The sequence below is a fragment of the Vidua macroura genome, chromosome 9 (assembly GCF_024509145.1).
Source record: "Vidua macroura isolate BioBank_ID:100142 chromosome 9, ASM2450914v1, whole genome shotgun sequence".
Taxonomy (NCBI): domain Eukaryota; kingdom Metazoa; phylum Chordata; class Aves; order Passeriformes; family Viduidae; genus Vidua; species Vidua macroura.
The window spans coordinates 9,093,010-9,110,065 of record NC_071579.1 but is presented as its reverse complement, the minus strand read 5'-3'; the positions used below and the strand labels follow the sequence as shown (position 1 = coordinate 9,110,065).

Here is a 17,056-nt window from a genome sequence, read left to right as displayed (position 1 = left end):
CATCATTATGACATGTCAGGTTATAAAAGCCTTCAAGAAAGCTTGAAAAAAATCTTTTATAAACAACAGAAAGATAGCAACTTCTTTTTACAAAATCTGTCTTCTTCTTAGGCAAGTTAAAAAAAATAATAGTTGAATTATCAAATTAAAACAAAATCTTTAAGTGTTAGGGTTAATGATGCAATTCTTGATGAAAATTTACCAAACCAGAAGACCATAGACAACAGGAACAAACTCTACTACATATTTACAATACAGAAATTTCAGTGTTTCCTCCTGAAATTGAACTGCTAGAATGATGTGTGACAGCTTTTTACCAGTATGGTAATGAGAGGAAACTGAGAATACTGTGCTGAAAAGAAATTTATAATTGGAGGAGGAAATTCTTATTAAAAAGGTGGGGGTTTGCATGTGTGCCTGACAAAGACATGATACATAGAATCTGGTAAAAGATTAACAGAAATTACCATGCAGCTATTATCTCCAGTAAATAATCTCAGCCTACCTAAACACATTTTGATGGGTTTTCACTAACAATAATATTTTTGAACTGTTTTTCCAGCATACACTGCAGCTACATATATAAAAATATGTACATTACATATATATTTGTGTATTATAAAATGATTTTTGTTTACATATCTTTTGAAAAGCCACTGAGGAGTTTAAAACATGTCCCTCTGCAACTTCCTGAACAACATACTTTTAAAATAAAATCTCTGAGAACTGAGATCTGAATAAGCAGCAGTTCCTGGAGATCCACACTAATATAAAAACACCTAAACATGTTTTTTGCTATTATTCATGTGCTAGGATTAGCTAAGGTTGGCCCTTGATTTTCCTGTGGAAATTGACAGTCCTGTCTTGTATAAGGTGTTCTCAATCCAAACCACTACCAAACTTGGAGTCTTTATGGATAACACAAAGCAAGGATAATTCCAGGAAATCATCAGCACATTTTATTTTACTGCAGAAATGTGATGCGATTACAGAGATGTAAGACAGTCCTACTTTTTACATGTGTTAAGAGTGCTTTCCCTGGGAAATTTGATTGGTAAAATTATTCAGATGGCACTTTAGTCATAATGTAATTACAGTAACTTGCATGAGAGTGGAGGATGCACAAGGTCTAGTGGTTGGAATAGAAGGCCAGACCATTCATCATCTTGCCACTCCTTGCTATATGAACATGAAAAGTTGCTTAACCTTTACAATTTAGCTTATTCTGCAAAACAAGAATAAGGCTATGGGTTTACATGCAGCTAAGCAAAGGTACTAACTGTATTGCCTTACCTGTCTCTCATTTTCTCCCAGTTTTATAGTACATGAGTAAACCTGCCAGAAAGGAACAAAAATGACATTGCTAATTTAGGTGGTTTTCAGCTTTATACACACAGGCACTGGAATTCTTATAAAATATTATTGCCTTAATTGTCTATCATCCCAACATATATGTCATCTTCCTAAGCTCATTAAGAGGCTGCTGTAAAATGTGATGCAGCAATGCTATGAAGGAAAAGAACAAATTTCAACCAAAGTACCACTAGAGCAAGGAAAGGAAATAAGGGGTCATACTTCTGCTTTTCTGTTGAGACAGAATAGAAAAGAAAATACAGCAAGGAAGTGCAGGATAAAGAGGTGGCAGCATATGGCACTTGGCAGAGGCTCCTGCCCCTGCCCAGGGGGACTCAGAGGCCGAGGAGATGGTTACTTCAGCAGAGAGCATTGGAGTGACAAGGATGTGGTGTGGTACTGGCTCTGCCTAGTGCAACTACAGACTTGCTCTGCTGCAAATTCTTGTACTTTCTGTTGCTTCAAAATTTTTATCCCAAAAAGAGAGGAGATGTGCTGAATGACAGTGGAAGATCTGGGATTGGAGCAAAGCAGGCAATGACATGTAAGCAAAAAAGGCAATAAGGAGGAGAATCTGGGGCACGTACTCCTGAATCAGTATTCTGCATCCCACAACACCAGTGGGACAAGGAGGATGATGAGATGGGATGCTTAAGGAAGTGAAACCTCTAATGGGAAATGATCAAAACAAAGTTTCTTACCTTCCTTATAATTTCTCTTTTTTTCCACAGCAGCTGCAGTCAGAGGGTATATTTACATAGACCTTTGCATTCCAAGTAGGCTGGAAACACAAACATTAGTAATTGTACTGATATTCTACAAATTTATTATGAACAGCATCAAAGAACTGCAAAAAAAAAAAAATTTAAACAACTCTGATGTGGTGGGTTATATAGTATTATTTATTGTGAATTGTGAATTTGTGAATGCTTGGGAGAGGAGCTTTCAAGGAGGAACACTCATTTTACACATATGGACTTCACATTCCTTTAGATCCTCTAGGCTTCTTTTATACATGGGAAATCAATACCTTGTGTGTTGTGTTGGTGATACTGAGCATGTCCACAGTGTAAGGCTGTATTTTGCTAACATTGTTTTATTATTTAAAATAAGCATATAAACTAGCTCCAGTAGTTGTCATCCCACGGGCTTGGATGACATTCAGCATGCTCTTTAATGAACATGGGATTCTTTTTCAATGATTATGTTGGATGGATACAGTCTTCTGCTTTTGTCAGTAGAATTTTATAAAAGTGCAGGAATTTAAGTTTTGTTAATGTGATGGTCAATTTTTTTAACATGATGGTCAAGCATCACATGCTAAGGATTTTCTTTTTTATAATCTGTGGTTTATGTGCAAGAATCTTCACTGTGTGAAATAACAAGGACATGCTTGCAGCCACCTGGAGAAGTATTTCATTCTTGCCTTCCATTTGGTATCACAGGTTTCAAAATGAGAATTTTTCCTTTATTATCAGCTTTACAAGTCACATTGCTAACTAAAATAGCAAACTGAAACACTGCCAAGACGTTTAAAAAATACACATTTCTTTTTTTAAAGACAGCTATCCTGGTACCACAGTTCTAGAGCAGTTTTATATGGAAGGAGTAATATAAAAATTGAATGGTGATATGATACCATTTGACAGTTACACTGGTATTTTAGGTATTTCTCTCAGTCATAGAGGCTAAAATGGGAAGTCATTTTTAATGTATAATTTGAAGAACATTACTAGTGTGGCCACAAATGTCAGATCTTAGAACCATGCCTACACATCATCCCCTTTTGGATGGAAAAAGAAGAGATAAAGGAATTTCAAATTGAGACTATATGTGGTAGAATAAAAACTCATTCCTGTGAGTTTTTAAGAACTTAAAGGAAAGAACAATGTAAACAAGTGGAGATGAATTATAGCTGATTTAATGATAAGCTGAAATGATATTTGAGAACGGTAATTCTAAAGACAAATAACATTTTGTGTTTCAAATGCTAAAAGCAGTGTATCATGCAGGAAGAAATGCTGCATAACTGGGGAAAGCAGACACTAAAAATAATCTAAGTTATCTACTGGGATCAGCTCCCAAAAAGAGAACAAGCTCATCTACAAATTTCTGAACTTTCAGAAAACATAATGAAGAATAAACATTAGAAAAGGCTGACTCTGATGGAAGTCTAAAGTGGGGTTTGAGAATTAAAGTGCTCATCTGTGCTGTGTTACATAGTAAGAACAATAGGTGAAATCATATCCCACTTCTTTAAATTTCAACCATGTATTACTGTGGTAACCTATGCCATGGTACTGAAAATTGTTGTTAGCATGTTCCTACTGGTAATGCAATTAAATGTTGAGGGAAAACATAAACTACATGAAAAATGAAACCTTTCCACAATACAGGAACCAAAAGACAAAGTGGTAGATGTCCCCAGACTGGAATATTAAAACCCAGACTGAACAGAACATCAGAACACTGTACAATCACTTGCTAGAAACTGGGAAGCAAAAGGATTCAGGCCCTGACCATTTGTAGCTTCTGTGACATTAAACCAAGGTTGCAAAGAACACCTACCACTTTAGCTATTCCTAATGCCATCTTCTGCTTCTACTCAGGACACTGACAACTCCAACAAGGTTCACGTTTCTACTGTAACATTTAAAGAGGAGTCTGCAAAGATAGCAATTGTTGATTGGAAAGTTTCTGTGGTACAGAATATCAGACTGGTTGGAAACACCTTAAAGCTCATCTTGTTCAAAACCCTGCCACAGGCAGGGACAACTTCCACTAGACCAGGTTGCTCTAAGCCCTGTCTAGTCTGGCCTTGGACATTTCCAATTTACACTTATTTTCTAGCTCATAGTAAAGCTTTTGCTAAGTCAAAGGTGCTCTTTGTAAATATCCTAATCTTCTGTGTTCATAAGATCTCAATGCCTGTGACTGTGGCTAGAAAATTCTGTTTTCAGAAATTAATGGCTTTTCTTAATACTATTTTCTTTAAACACTGATCTTTGATAAATGTTAAGGTTGTTTTGGTGGAAAAGCCTAAATAATAGAGATTATTTCTCTAGTAAAACAGATAGAAATAACACTTTTAGCTACTAGCATGGCATTTCTTGTAAAGTTAATGAAAATCTGTCTATGGTCAGTACAAGAGTCAGAAATAGAAGCTGAAGAGTAACCTTGCCCTATGTAGTTTTTCTCTGTGTGTAGGAATTTCTGTCTTCTGTCTGCATGTCACAACCCAGCTTTCTTTTGCAGGCCTGGTCTCTCAAGTCCCTGGCTCTGGGCATGGCTACTTCTGACTTGATGATGTCCTATTTATATTTTATTTCCAGGTCATGCAATGCTGCACTTCAGATGTTGAACTGACAGTAATACACTGGGTGCTCCTCACAGTGTTATTAAAGGAAAATAGAAAAGCAGGGATTCCCTGCACAGCATCCTGCACAAGGCATCACAGCAGGATTGATCCCACAGAGCCTCTAGCTGGGCATAGATGTGATAAAATAGATGGGCAATAAAACGGGACCACTAAATACCATTTTTGGTCTTTAAATATAGCTTCCTTAGTATTTTACACCATATTAATGTTCTCATAAACAGGCATCAAGTGGATGTTACCTTGAAATATCCTGCTGCTAAATAATTAGCTCTTGTAACAATTTAAAACTGTCAGTCAGTACGTGCTTAGTAAATGCTGCAAGATTAATGACTGCAAGACATTCTATAATTGCGTTTTAAAATTTCTTCTGTATCCCAACTAGTTCTGACTGTGATATAGGAAAGCTTAGAGGGTCCCCAAACATCTTACCTGTGGTATTGGTTAAAGCTAAGGATGATTTGTGTCCTGCAGTACACAAAGCTACGGGGGACCTTCTCCAGCACCGAGTCCATCTCTACGCCTTCACTTGGGACTGGCGGGCAAAACCCCGAAAGCTTTGCCCTGCACGCCCACGTAAGAGGGAACTTAATTTGTGTTATTTTTCCCTGAAGTAAGAAAAGTAACCGGCTTGAAGCAATAAAGTGTGATGGCATGAGGCAACCGTAGGGTCCGCCAACAGAGGTTCCTGAGGGAGAGAAAATGGCGGGCGGGGGCCCTCAGCAAGCTGCCAAAACACAGAGCGCTCCCCAGGAGCCACTCCGCGGGTGAAAAGCCTCACCCCCGAGCCCGCTATGACAAGAGGAGGTGGGGGGGGAAAGACGCCACCTGAAAGTAGGAAGGCATCTGACATTGGAGGCCGTCCCTGACGGAGGGCGAGGTACCCTGCCCGAGACGGGCGATACTTCCCCCGCCCTGCCCTGCTCTCACGGGCTCCAGGCCGTGACTCGGTTATTTCTCTTCATCCCGTCCCGTCCGGTCGCGTCCCGGTTGCGGGGGAAGGCGGGCGCAGGAAGGGGCGGGTGGTGCGGAGAGAGAGAGAGGGAGGGAGAGAGGGAGGTGGGCGGTGAGAGGAGCAGTCGACGCACAAGATGGCCGCTGCCGGAGTGGCAGCGGGGCGGCGGCGGGCGATGGCGGCGCTGCCCCGGGGCCCGCGTGTACTACTGGAGGAGCAGCAGCAGGGTGCTGTGGCAGCCCCGGTGTGCCGGAGCTGAGGGGGCCGGTGGGCGCTGCAGGAAGCCCGGCCCGCGTGGTGAGTGCGCTGCCTCCGCCGCGGGGTGCGGGGAACAATAGGGCGGGAGAGCTCTGCCCGCCTTGCCGAGAAAGGAGGCGGAGGGGCGGGCGTTGGGACGAGATGATTTCCAGAGGTGCTTTCTACTTCTAACAATTCCGTGACTTTGTGCCTCGCCAGGCCTCAGGCTCCTGCCGGGCTCGATTTCCGAACGCCTCGGGCAGGCGGGGAGGGACCGCGGTTCGCTGTGCCCGATGGGGGGGAGGCGGAGAGCGACTGGGTCCGGCAGGGGGTGGGGAGAGGCGGCATCGCCTCAGGCTGCGGCGGCCGAGGGACAGGCGGCTTTTGTGTGCCCCCTCTGCCTGCTGTTGTTTTTTCCAGGGGCTCTGCCTGCCTCTGCGTGAGAAAACTCGTCCCTGTGTCGCGTTGAACAACAGAGACGGAGGGAAAATAATGCCAGAGCCCTACCCGTCCCCGGGACACCTCTCCGCCCTGTGTTGTGGCTCTTTTGTCTGTCGTGCCTGAGGGAAGAGCGAGGTGGCCGCGGCTCCCTCTGCATGGGGACAAACGATGGTGAAACCGCACAGGATCTCCCTGACTTGCACTAGTTTTTCCACCCTGGCATTGTTTTGGCTGTTTTGGATTACACCCACAGAGTGGGTAGGGTTTTATGCCGGGGGTGCGGTGTTGGTATAGCTGGGATTTAATTTGCTTTGATGGTTAGGAATGTCCTGGTGTCAGGTTTTGTCTTCAAAAGCCGTTGTGAGGTCTGTCTTGTTTTAAAGCAGCGAGCTGATGCAGGTTTTGGTTTTTTTCCCCTAGGAATCGGGAATGTTTTGTTTACATCTACATGCCTTTTTGTCCAGAGTATGTCTCTTATTTTTATACATTTTAGTCAAGTACGAGTGACAAATCATTTGTTCCTCCAGCACAAGCTACGGTTTTCTGTCTTTTTTTGCCATATTGAAAATGGCTGAAGTGGGGGAAAAAATTAAAAATTTGCAAAAATAATTAAAAGGTTCAAAGTAACCTGGATTGTGGCTGAGCTGCTTTAATCGTTGTAACTGGTGTAGCAATGCTGTCATTTAATGACTCTGCTGGAAGATAAATGAAGCATTTTTACTCTATGCCCATTATTTGGCTATAGAATTGTGCGATAATACAGGAATACTCTGAGGCAGAAGTTAATGTATTCCTAAACTTACGTTTTCTTACTTCTTTCAGGCTTATGAGGATGTGGAGGTGGTTAATTTTGTCAGCTATAAATGTCTGTATTGCTGTGTTTGAAGTTAATGAAGCTAATATGGGATTTCATGGCTGTATAAATAACCTGTGCTCAGGAGCAGTTTGTACATTATTGCCAGTTTCTAAGCGTCACCAGGAGCACCATGGCGTGCTTCAGTGCATTAATACACAATGCTGATAATGAAATTATGCTTCCCACTAACATAAATAGAAGCAGATGTTATCAGGCACGTTTTCCTTTCGCAGTGATAGCTTATGGCTTTGCCTTCCTGTCCTAGAAAAGGGTCTGTCAAAGCAGACAGCCTGACAGGCTGCTTGGAGGGAAATTTAGAGAGGCAGGTACCATCAGAGCAGTCTGTTTTGACAACCAGAGACTTGAGTTTGTCAATCACTTATGAGCAGCAGGAACCTTCATTGACATAAGTGTGAAGTAACTTGTATGGTTTCTGGAGTTTTGTTGTTCATTTTCGTGAGGTTTTTTGGTCAGCTTTTTATCCAAACTAGATTCATGTAAAGCGAAATATTTTAGAAATTTCTGATGGGATTGTTGTATGCTGATAATTTAAAAAACTAATGTTCCAGTGAACAGATTAATGTATGAATCTGGAAATTGCAGACATTAATTTCATAGAGTTTAATTTAGAGGCATCTTGAGGCATGTATTATTATATAAAAATGCTCATGCTAAAACAGATGAAGAGAAATGAGCAGGAATGCTTTTGGAAACTTCTGACGTGTTGCCAATGATTCACCAGCAATCTGGGTGGAGCAATTATCAATCTTGTTGAATTAAGCTTCACAGAAATTGAGATTCAGTGAGTGTGTATGTTAAAATTATGCTTTAATTACTTTGTGTGTGGTTCAGAAGTCTTAGGTAACACTGATGCTGGTCTCTACCTCTTAACTAACTAGTGCTGTAAAAGGTTGTTTTATGATACTTAGGAAATTGATCTTTCCTCATCTGTAATATGTAGTGATATGAAGGATAATTACTTTTTTTTTTTTTTTTTTTTTTTTTAATTCTGCACCAAGAATTATAGTATACATACTGGATACCTGGGGAGAAAAAGTTTCAGCCATTTGAAAGAACTTGTAGACTCATAGCTTTCCAATGGTATGACATGTAAAGCTGAATTAGAAGGAAAGAACTCTTCTGCATGTAGGTTCCCAAACTTCCCAAGAATCTCAGAATAGTGATGCAAAAGCCACTATAAGGTATATTTTAAGCAGGTGACCTTTATAAAACTTTGTATTTTTTTGCAAAGCCTACTCATTATTCAAAATTCCTCTCCCACCATAGATTCATGGAATCATTTTGCAGATGAAAGCTTGTATGGTTTTGTGGTGGTTTTTCCCACACCCAGTAAATCGGGTGGTTGTTTGTTGGAGCATCCCAAGAAACATGGGCCAGAAAAACAAATCTGACTCAAAGTACATGGCAGAAAAAGCATAGGGGAATTAGTAGTTTGAAGTTAATGTCTTGGACTGTACTAGGTAACAAATGGGAAACCATTCTCACACAGGAATAAAGATATAATATGCTGCTATTATGAAAGATTATTATATAAACACACTGCACCGAGTGAAATTTCAGTGTGACCTTTAAGATTCCATGTAGGCTCTGTTACAGTAATGAGGTCTAGGGACTCTGCTAGCTGAGAAAGAAAGCCACAAATGTTTACTTGTGTTACTTTCCTTTCTGAGCTTAGGTTCCACGGTGTACCCAGAATTAGGTGCAGTTCCCATCACTGAGTCTGACCATTTGTTTTGCTGAAGAAGTGCCTCTCTTGATAATTACTTTTTGCATTAGTCTCATTTTCTTCATTACCAGTACAGTTAAAATTGAAATGGTATTAGATTTCCAAGGGCTAACTGATTTCCTAATGAGGTTTTTTATTTGTGGAAGTGTGTTAAGGGGCAAGAAGGTGCAGAAGCCCTGATGGCTTATTATAAATAGATTTTTCTGATATAAAAATTATTTCTGGTTAGAGTGCTTGAGGAAACAACTTTCCTGTTACTGCATGGTAGCATCATATGTGGTGCTATCAGCTAGAGAAGAAATAGATTTTGGTGATAGAAATAGCAAGAAATAGCAAGAAAAAAAGTATTTCCTTTTAAAAGGAATCCTAAAAATCACATGGAGAATAAGATCTCTCTGTATCACTTGATTGTACAAAGGAGGTAGAGGCCTATGTAAGCTACCTTGTTAGAATAAAGATATTTTTAGGAATGTGGACAAAAATCTTCATATGAGAGAGAGATGCGAGAAGGAGAGGGGAGACAAGGGAAGAGGGTTGTTTTGACACACAAAAAGATTCTTTTTTTCTTATTCTGCTACATAAGAAATGGAAGATACGCAGTTAAAAGTAGTGGAAGTGTTGCTGGAGAAACAGATCTTTCACTTGCTTCACATAGATTGTGACAGAGTTGCCATGTAATTTGATACAAAGAACACAGAAGAGAGTGTTTGTGTCAGGGAGCACTGTGGTGAGTCTGGAATCCAATATTACAGAAGCTGGAGGATTTATTGACAGTAATGCCTTCCAGCCATGGTCAGTAAAACCACCATAAGGACATGTTGTTCTTGCTTCTTGCTGAATAGACCCCTCTCACTACAGATTGCTTGCAAAACCACTTTTTGAAGTATTAATTTTCAATGACTGATTTTCTGGTGTTTATGGTGTGCATGTTATATTGATCTGAGACAGGGCAGCTTCAGCTACAAGACAACTGAAGAATAAGTGGTGTAGCTGAAATGTGCTAGGCTGGAGAAATGAGATCTCACAGGTGGTTCCTTATTTCTCTTTGTTTGTTTTTTGTTTTAACATGGAAAGCCTGGTTGGTCTCATCTCTTGACTATTCCAGTTTAATAGGTGTTTTTAAATTTGTCTAATTAAATACTCTTTCAAAGCAGGCTGTTAGTCTTAAATAAAAATCTGGGCATTCCAAATGTAATTATTTTTCAGGACACTTCTGTGTATATTAGACCCTGTCAGGATAAGCTTTGAAAGTTGAGGTATGGTTCTTTTTAAACCTGTTGTTGTTAACAAAATGCTGGTTGGTCAGCTGATGGAGCAGGAATGTTTCTAGCTTGGATCTAAAGGTCTTCTCAGCACTTTCTTGTGAACTCATTTTGAGCAATTACTTTAGTTCAGATAGTGAGCAAGTTGGAAGGGTTTTCAACTACAACTTTTAAGCTCCATGCTGTTTACAAAGGAGACATGTACTAGAGTGGCAGGAATCTCACCTCTTTGCTGTGCATTGGAGGTTTTCAAAGACTTGTAACTACATATTTTTGATAAATTGTGTCAGCCAGTGTTGATCCCCAACTCAAAATTAGGTGCTGTTTTTAGGGCAAAAGGAGTAAGGTTCAGGGAAGGTATTACAAAGCTAATGAATTGAAATCCATGCCACAGAGGATGGTCTTAATTACCTGCTTGTTAATAAACCAAGGTCTGTGGATCAGTCCCAGTGTTTGGTAGCATTTAACTTTCTCTGTGTTTTGTTTTTAGAGTAAACGTTACTCAGAATGACTTGGCACTCTTCACTTTTTGTAGCAATTGTGCTTGAATTAGTAACTTCTCCATGTCTTGCTACAGTCAGTGTGTAATATAAATGACCTTGAAAAGTGACTGAAATAAAACTCCTACTGCTGACTTACTTTTCCTGTAGGTCACATACTTTCAGCTTGTTCTCCTTTAACCTCCATTCCTTTTGTTACCACTTTAGCATGGAAGTCATTCAGGTGCTATTTGATGTTAGAACTATACCAACAAATGGAACTGTTAGGACTTCATTATCCAGCCACTCACAGTACAGCAAGATAAAGTGTTTTGTCCTGTGAGTTTTTTTTTTTCAATTCTGTGCTAAGATGCAAGAACTGGAGGAAAGACCTTGGAATTAATGAAAACCAAATTGTAAAGCAACAGTAGAAAGTGAGTTTGATTAGCTTATGTGGTATTCCTGAATTGTAGCATGATGCATAAACATTATTTTATGACCATTAATGATTCTGGCAGTTATGCAGGCCTAATGATAATTATATCTCACTTTCCTGGGTATAAGCTGTTCTCTGGGAGGTTTAGTAGAAAAAAATCCCCGCCTTTATAAGTGAACATTATGCTAATGAAATCTTGGAAAATCTACTTATGAGTCCAGTGAAGCAATCATCTTTGTTTGTGGTGTGTCACAATTTAAAATTGCTATTTCATTGTACGAAAATCAAGCTTGGGTTTTGTGCCACAGATTGAGGTGGTTTGATGAGATAGGAAATAGCATCATGCTGTCCTGCTTTACAGTCTATGTATGGAAGAAAGAGCAGGAATTGTGAAGCAAGTCTCAGCCTCCACCCTTTACAAATGAAAAGTCTTCACAGCAATGAATGATGTTGTATATGTATTTCTTGAGCTCTGCTAGAGCCAGGTGTCTGCTTAACATAGCATCTGGGAAGTTGGTTCTAGACGTGTCTGAGGGGCTTCATCCCGAATCACTGGTCCCCTAATGGAAACAGAACTAATTAATCACATTTGAAAGATCTTGATAAATAGCTGTTTGTCATCATACAGAAATTGCTACTGGCACCTGCATTGTTGTTAATTGTTGTATGGGTAAACAAAATGCAGAAAGTTTTGGAAGCTGGAAAATGGCTTGCTCTTATTTAGCAGCTCTGAAGGACAGTAATTCTTGGTCTTGCTTGCTTGGAGGGGATGTGGATTTAGGCTCAAAAATAGAGGAGAACAGGGCAAAATCTCATAAATTAGTAAAGCAATTGCAAAGGAAATACCACGCTCTGATGTACCTTTCCAGACTTGAAATAACTTCTCTAAGGAGTCTTTATCTCTTTGCTTGCTAAAATGCTGTTTTCTTTGTAGGATTTTTTTTCCTTGATGCATGGTTATCTTTACCTCTCCTGTTCTCTTTAATGATCTTTCATTCTCTGGTATTCTCTATTTTTCGTCTAATTTTTTTTTTCATTGAACTTTGCTCTAGTCTGAGCCACTCGTCAATTCAGCCAGCTAATGCAGGTAACAGAGATGGTTTATTGCCTCTTAGTTTCATTGCTTTATAGTTCAGAGTTGCAGGATGGGTGGTTTGGATCATGGAGCAACCTGTGGTATTCCTTGTTCTTAGAACATACTGAGGATTGTTGAAACATCGCTGCTTCCTCTGGAACTGATGAAAAGTTAGGGAGCATTGTTACCACCTTGTTGTTGTAAATTTGAAAGGAGACATGGAGAAAGATAAAAATAAGTTAGGCTAAACTGACCTGATGAGATGGACTGGGTTAGTTAAACCAAAGGCACTCAGGCTGTCCTTCCTCTTTTATGAGTCATTCTGCCATCTAATTGTGTTAGTAGGCCTCCTGTAGAATTAATTAAAAAGGAGGCTTTATTAGTGCTGTAAAAACCTATAGTCAATTTGAATTTTAGTCTTGGTTGTTTAAACAAGGCCTTATGGATAGAAGGTTGACACTGTAACTTCTTTGTAAGTGAATCATGACAGTGGAAAGAAAATGTTATTCAGGGCAGTGAGAATTGCTTAAACTTTGGTTGTTTGGAGTTGACCAGACTATTTAAAATGTAACTGTTTGTTGCCAGCTATTGTCAGATTTTACTGAAGAGATGTGAGCCAGCAGGGTTGTCTTCTGGACTTGCTAGCCTGTGTGTGGATTGCTAGTTTCCTGTACTTGTGTGCTGTATTAAATCATGTCAGCTGAATAGACCTCTTTCATGCTACCTTTTAATGCTGCTCATCCAGTGTTTTGTAGTTTTTACAGAGTCATTTCTTGGTTTGAAGACATCTCACTTTGATTTCATCTGGTTTTGTCTCCTGAACATTTTATTCCATTTTAAGGATGTATTTGTGTTAAAAATCTTCAGGGACATCAATAATTTCAATGCACAGAAAAGGTGCTCAAAGTAAGGATTGGCTGTGTTTGGAAACCCTCTAAATCATCCCATCTCTGTTTTTAGAATAGGTTCCCTGTTGATAACAGTATGAGAGTGGAGATATGTGGAATAAGCAAGTTCTAAGTCATGCCAAAATGCATTGAGAAACTGAACTTTTCAGTTTTCCCTTCAGTGATGCTGCTTAGCATTTTACTGGTGCCCTGCCTGTAGGCATAAAGGTTCTGTTGGAGTGCAAGATACTTCTTATTTTTATTAAAATAATTAAGTGAGTGGCCATGCACAAAGCTCTCAAACACCTTAAATGGGAAGCAAAAAAGCACAGGCCAGTTGGTTGCCAATCAAAATAAATTCCTTAAGTTACACTTAATTTACCCCTTTTCTCTAATTATTACTAGACACTAGACTTAAGACTTCTCTCTGAGCAGTGTGTTTTTTGCAGAATATATTCTTAGTGGGGGGAAACTTGGAAAAATTTTAATCTGTCCTTAATGCATGATGTTCTTTCTCATTTCTCTAGCATTTGCAAAAAGGAAAAAATAAAAATAGGATGGTATCAACACTGGCAAGCAGCTTTCAGGCTTTTTTTTTTTTTTTCTTTTATCATTCATTCCTTTACCAGGAGTATTGGAAATTCATCAGTTAAGGCAGAATAACCTAAGTGTCAATTTCTGCACTGTAGTTCATAGAAATGCAATATTTCCCTCCTGATTTTCTGTAAATCTGAGACTTTACATGACTTCAGTAAACAGAGATCTGTAGTAAGCTTTTCTGGTCACTCCTTTCTCAGTGGAAATTTTCTGTCAAATGCTTCTAACAAAATAGCACTCAGGGACGGGGTGGGGATGTCTGTGGGTGTGTTTCTGGGGAGAATCTGTGCTCACAGCAGTTTTTATGTGAGTTTTTAGATCCATTAGACCGGTTGAGAACAGAACTTGAGCTCTGTCAAATTGAAGTTTGGCCATGATGTGGGTGATTTCAGGATATACCAGGAAGAAAGGCTTCCACAGAAATCCTTGGTATTGGCATTTGAGGATGTGATGATGTGGCTGTTGCATTAGGCACTACAGGAGAGGAAAGGGGTGTGGAGTCAGGATTACTCACCAGGTATTAAAACAGTCACTGGTATATTTTAACTAAAATCTCAGTTGAAAATAAACCCCAACCTTCTACAGTGTCTTCCTGTGAGTAATACAGGTATTCATTCACCTGATGATAAATAAAAATGTGGCATGTCCTTCTCCAGGAGAGGACAAAAAGGGGAAAAAGCCCTTGCTTATTTACCAGTTTATACGACGGTAATTGGGAGCCTTTAGGACAGGGAAGTGAGTGACAGCAATCCTTTCCTTCAAGCACATCTCATAATTCATTAATGTAATTTCAGAAACTTGGTGTAGCTTTTGAGAAGTAGGAATAGTCAGTGATGTTGATGTGACAAGCTGCTATGTGAGTTGTCATTACAGAATAAAAATGGACAGTAAGTCTATGAAAATCTAGTGACTTGAGTATGCTAATAAATACATTTAAATACTTTGTTCTTGTAAGGTTTTGCATGCTGAACAATTCCCAGTGCAGTTATGAGGAATACACTAATGTTATTACAGCTGCCTTTGGCTTACCCATTTTTAGAATTTTCTCTTTTGAGTTTTTTGTCATTAGGTTTTAGCATACTGTCATTGCTTTTATTCCAAAAACAGCAAGTGGCAGAATACAGAAATATGTGTAAAGGAACTGCATGGGTGGTAAGAGAGTTTCAGTGCCTAGTTTTCCTTTCCTATACCTTATTGTGTATTTGGATATCTGCTGTTAACAAGACTTACACAACACAAGTCAGAGGAAATTTAATTTATCAAATTATGCAAATATTGGCTGTACATGACTGGCTTGTCATTTGTCGTGGCTAGGACTGCAGCGACAGTGGTGCAATGGGCAGCTGAGTTCTATTTTTAAGACTCTTAAAAATAGGAAATTTGAAAAATGGAATGATCTTTCTGAGTTGCCCATGTGTGCCATAACTGTAAAGCACCAATCAGGTGTACTCTGTACTCTCAAGGTTCTGGAAAAGGTAGCACTGCAGTCAGAGTGTGTAAAGGCTTAAACACCTGTAGCCTTATGGCAGTGTGGGACAATGCCTATTAAAATTTCATGGTGGGCTGTCACTACGTCGAGGAGATGGTTAATGGAAATGAAATCACCCAAATGAAGTACAGAGTTGCTTGATCTTGCAGCTACTGTTATTTTCTTTCTGAGCGTTTTTCAGTCTTATCTTAAGATACTAGACTAGATAAGCCTTATCTAGTCCAGTATCTTAGTTTTGCTTGAGTGAAGTCTAAATTTCTGTGAATAAAGTTCATTAGTGAAAGTTTACCCTTGCTTTTAAAAAGTTAAACTGGTTCAGCATACTGTGGAGATTTGTGTACTTTTTAGTAACACAACTCTGGCTGTAGTTTGTGAGATTGTTTAATTGTATCCCATGTATTTTTTATTTTACATCCTTCTGGTTGCTGATACTGCAATAATATAGTAGTAATATGTTTTTAGAGATTAATATATCTTTGAAGACTGGGAATGAGAAAAATTCTTTGTGGACTGCTCCATTTAGAATAAGTCTCATGCAAAGTAAGCAGTAAGTAAGAAGACTTTCTTTTAAAAGACAACATTCCCTGTTTGGAGGAGAACTGTTTTTACAAGTCATAAGCAGCAAAATTCATCAAGTTGGCACTGGATTTTTAGTAGATTATTCCCGGGATTATTGCATTTTGCCTTCTTCATTGAATGATTTTCAAGTTAGGTAACTTTAAATTTCTATAACTAGCGTTATAATTCAAAACCTCTTTGTAAGAGGATGTAGGATATTCTTTTTCCCAGTAGAATTGAGGCTCCTGTGAAAAATAAATAAATTTCTTACCCATTACTGGTAGGAAGATCATTGAGATGTTGGCAGTTGAATTTTTTTCTCTTATACATGATTATCTTTTGTTGTTTGCTCTATTGGAAAAAGAAATGTAAGGCAACAGCTTTCATTTTTGTGGTTAAGCTTGAAATGTTTGTTACTGGTTTAAGAGTAGGTGTTTAATGGAAACCCTGAGACTTGAGCCTTTCGTTACCACTCACTAGAGCTGTGGGTAATTTTGTCATGGGTTTGACACTGGCTACAAGCCAGGTACCCACCTAAAAAAACTTCACTTTTTCTCCTCTGCTATAGTTGAACAGAAGAGGGGGAAAGAACAACTAAAAGGCTCATGGGGCGAGATAAGGATTAGGAGAAAACACTCTAAGGGCAAAACAGGCTCAAAAATTAAAAAGTATAAAGAAAACTTTATTAACGGAATTAAAAGAGGGTAATGAGACCTAAATTAAACCTTCAGAACACTTCCCCCCCCCGCCCCCAGCCCTTCTTTTCCTATCATTGACAGCACAAGGAGACAAAACATGGGGTTTGTAGTTAGTCACTTAAAAAAATCTTTTCTTCAGTTTGTTTAGGAAAAGGAGTCTCTCCTATTATGTTGTGGGATCCTTCCCATGGGAGACAGTCCTCTGTGAACTTTTCAAACGTGATTCTGATTTCCATGAGTAGCAGTCCTGCCCAACCTGCTGCAATGTGACTCCCTCCCATGGGAAAAACAATCTTCCCACAACTGTTTTTTGTGGGCCATTTAGTTTGTGGGATGTAGTTTTTAAGGATGAACTGTTCTAGTATAAAAGCAAGGGTCCTCTGTCTCTGGAAGCAAGGGTTCTTTCTGTCTCTGTTCAAGTTTCTCACTAGATTACAGCTTTTCAACATCTGCATGCTCCAGTGTGAGCATCTTTTTTTTCCATGGACTATTGTAAATGCAGGTGAACCCGGTGGGAAGAATGATGATGTCTGACTCCAGTTCAGAAGGCTGAATGATTTCTTTATTATAACTATGCTATAATACATTAATATGTACTATTTAAAGGAGA

General features: G+C 39.3%; 2 protein-coding genes across 3 annotated transcripts in view; one reads left to right on the top strand and one right to left on the bottom strand.

Annotated features, from left to right (window-relative positions):
* Positions 1-17,056, bottom strand: part of RO60 (Ro60, Y RNA binding protein) — a 146,090-nt gene that overhangs the window by 39,585 nt on the left and 89,449 nt on the right. The gene's annotated exons all lie outside the window — the stretch shown is intronic.
* The window catches only part of RC3H1 (ring finger and CCCH-type domains 1), a 73,688-nt gene continuing 62,191 nt past the window's right edge, over positions 5,560-17,056 (top strand). For both annotated transcript variants that reach the window (XM_053985450.1, XM_053985438.1), the window contains exon 1: positions 5,560-5,981. The gene's annotated coding sequence lies outside the window, so the exon portion shown is untranslated. The remainder of the gene's footprint in view (positions 5,982-17,056) is intronic.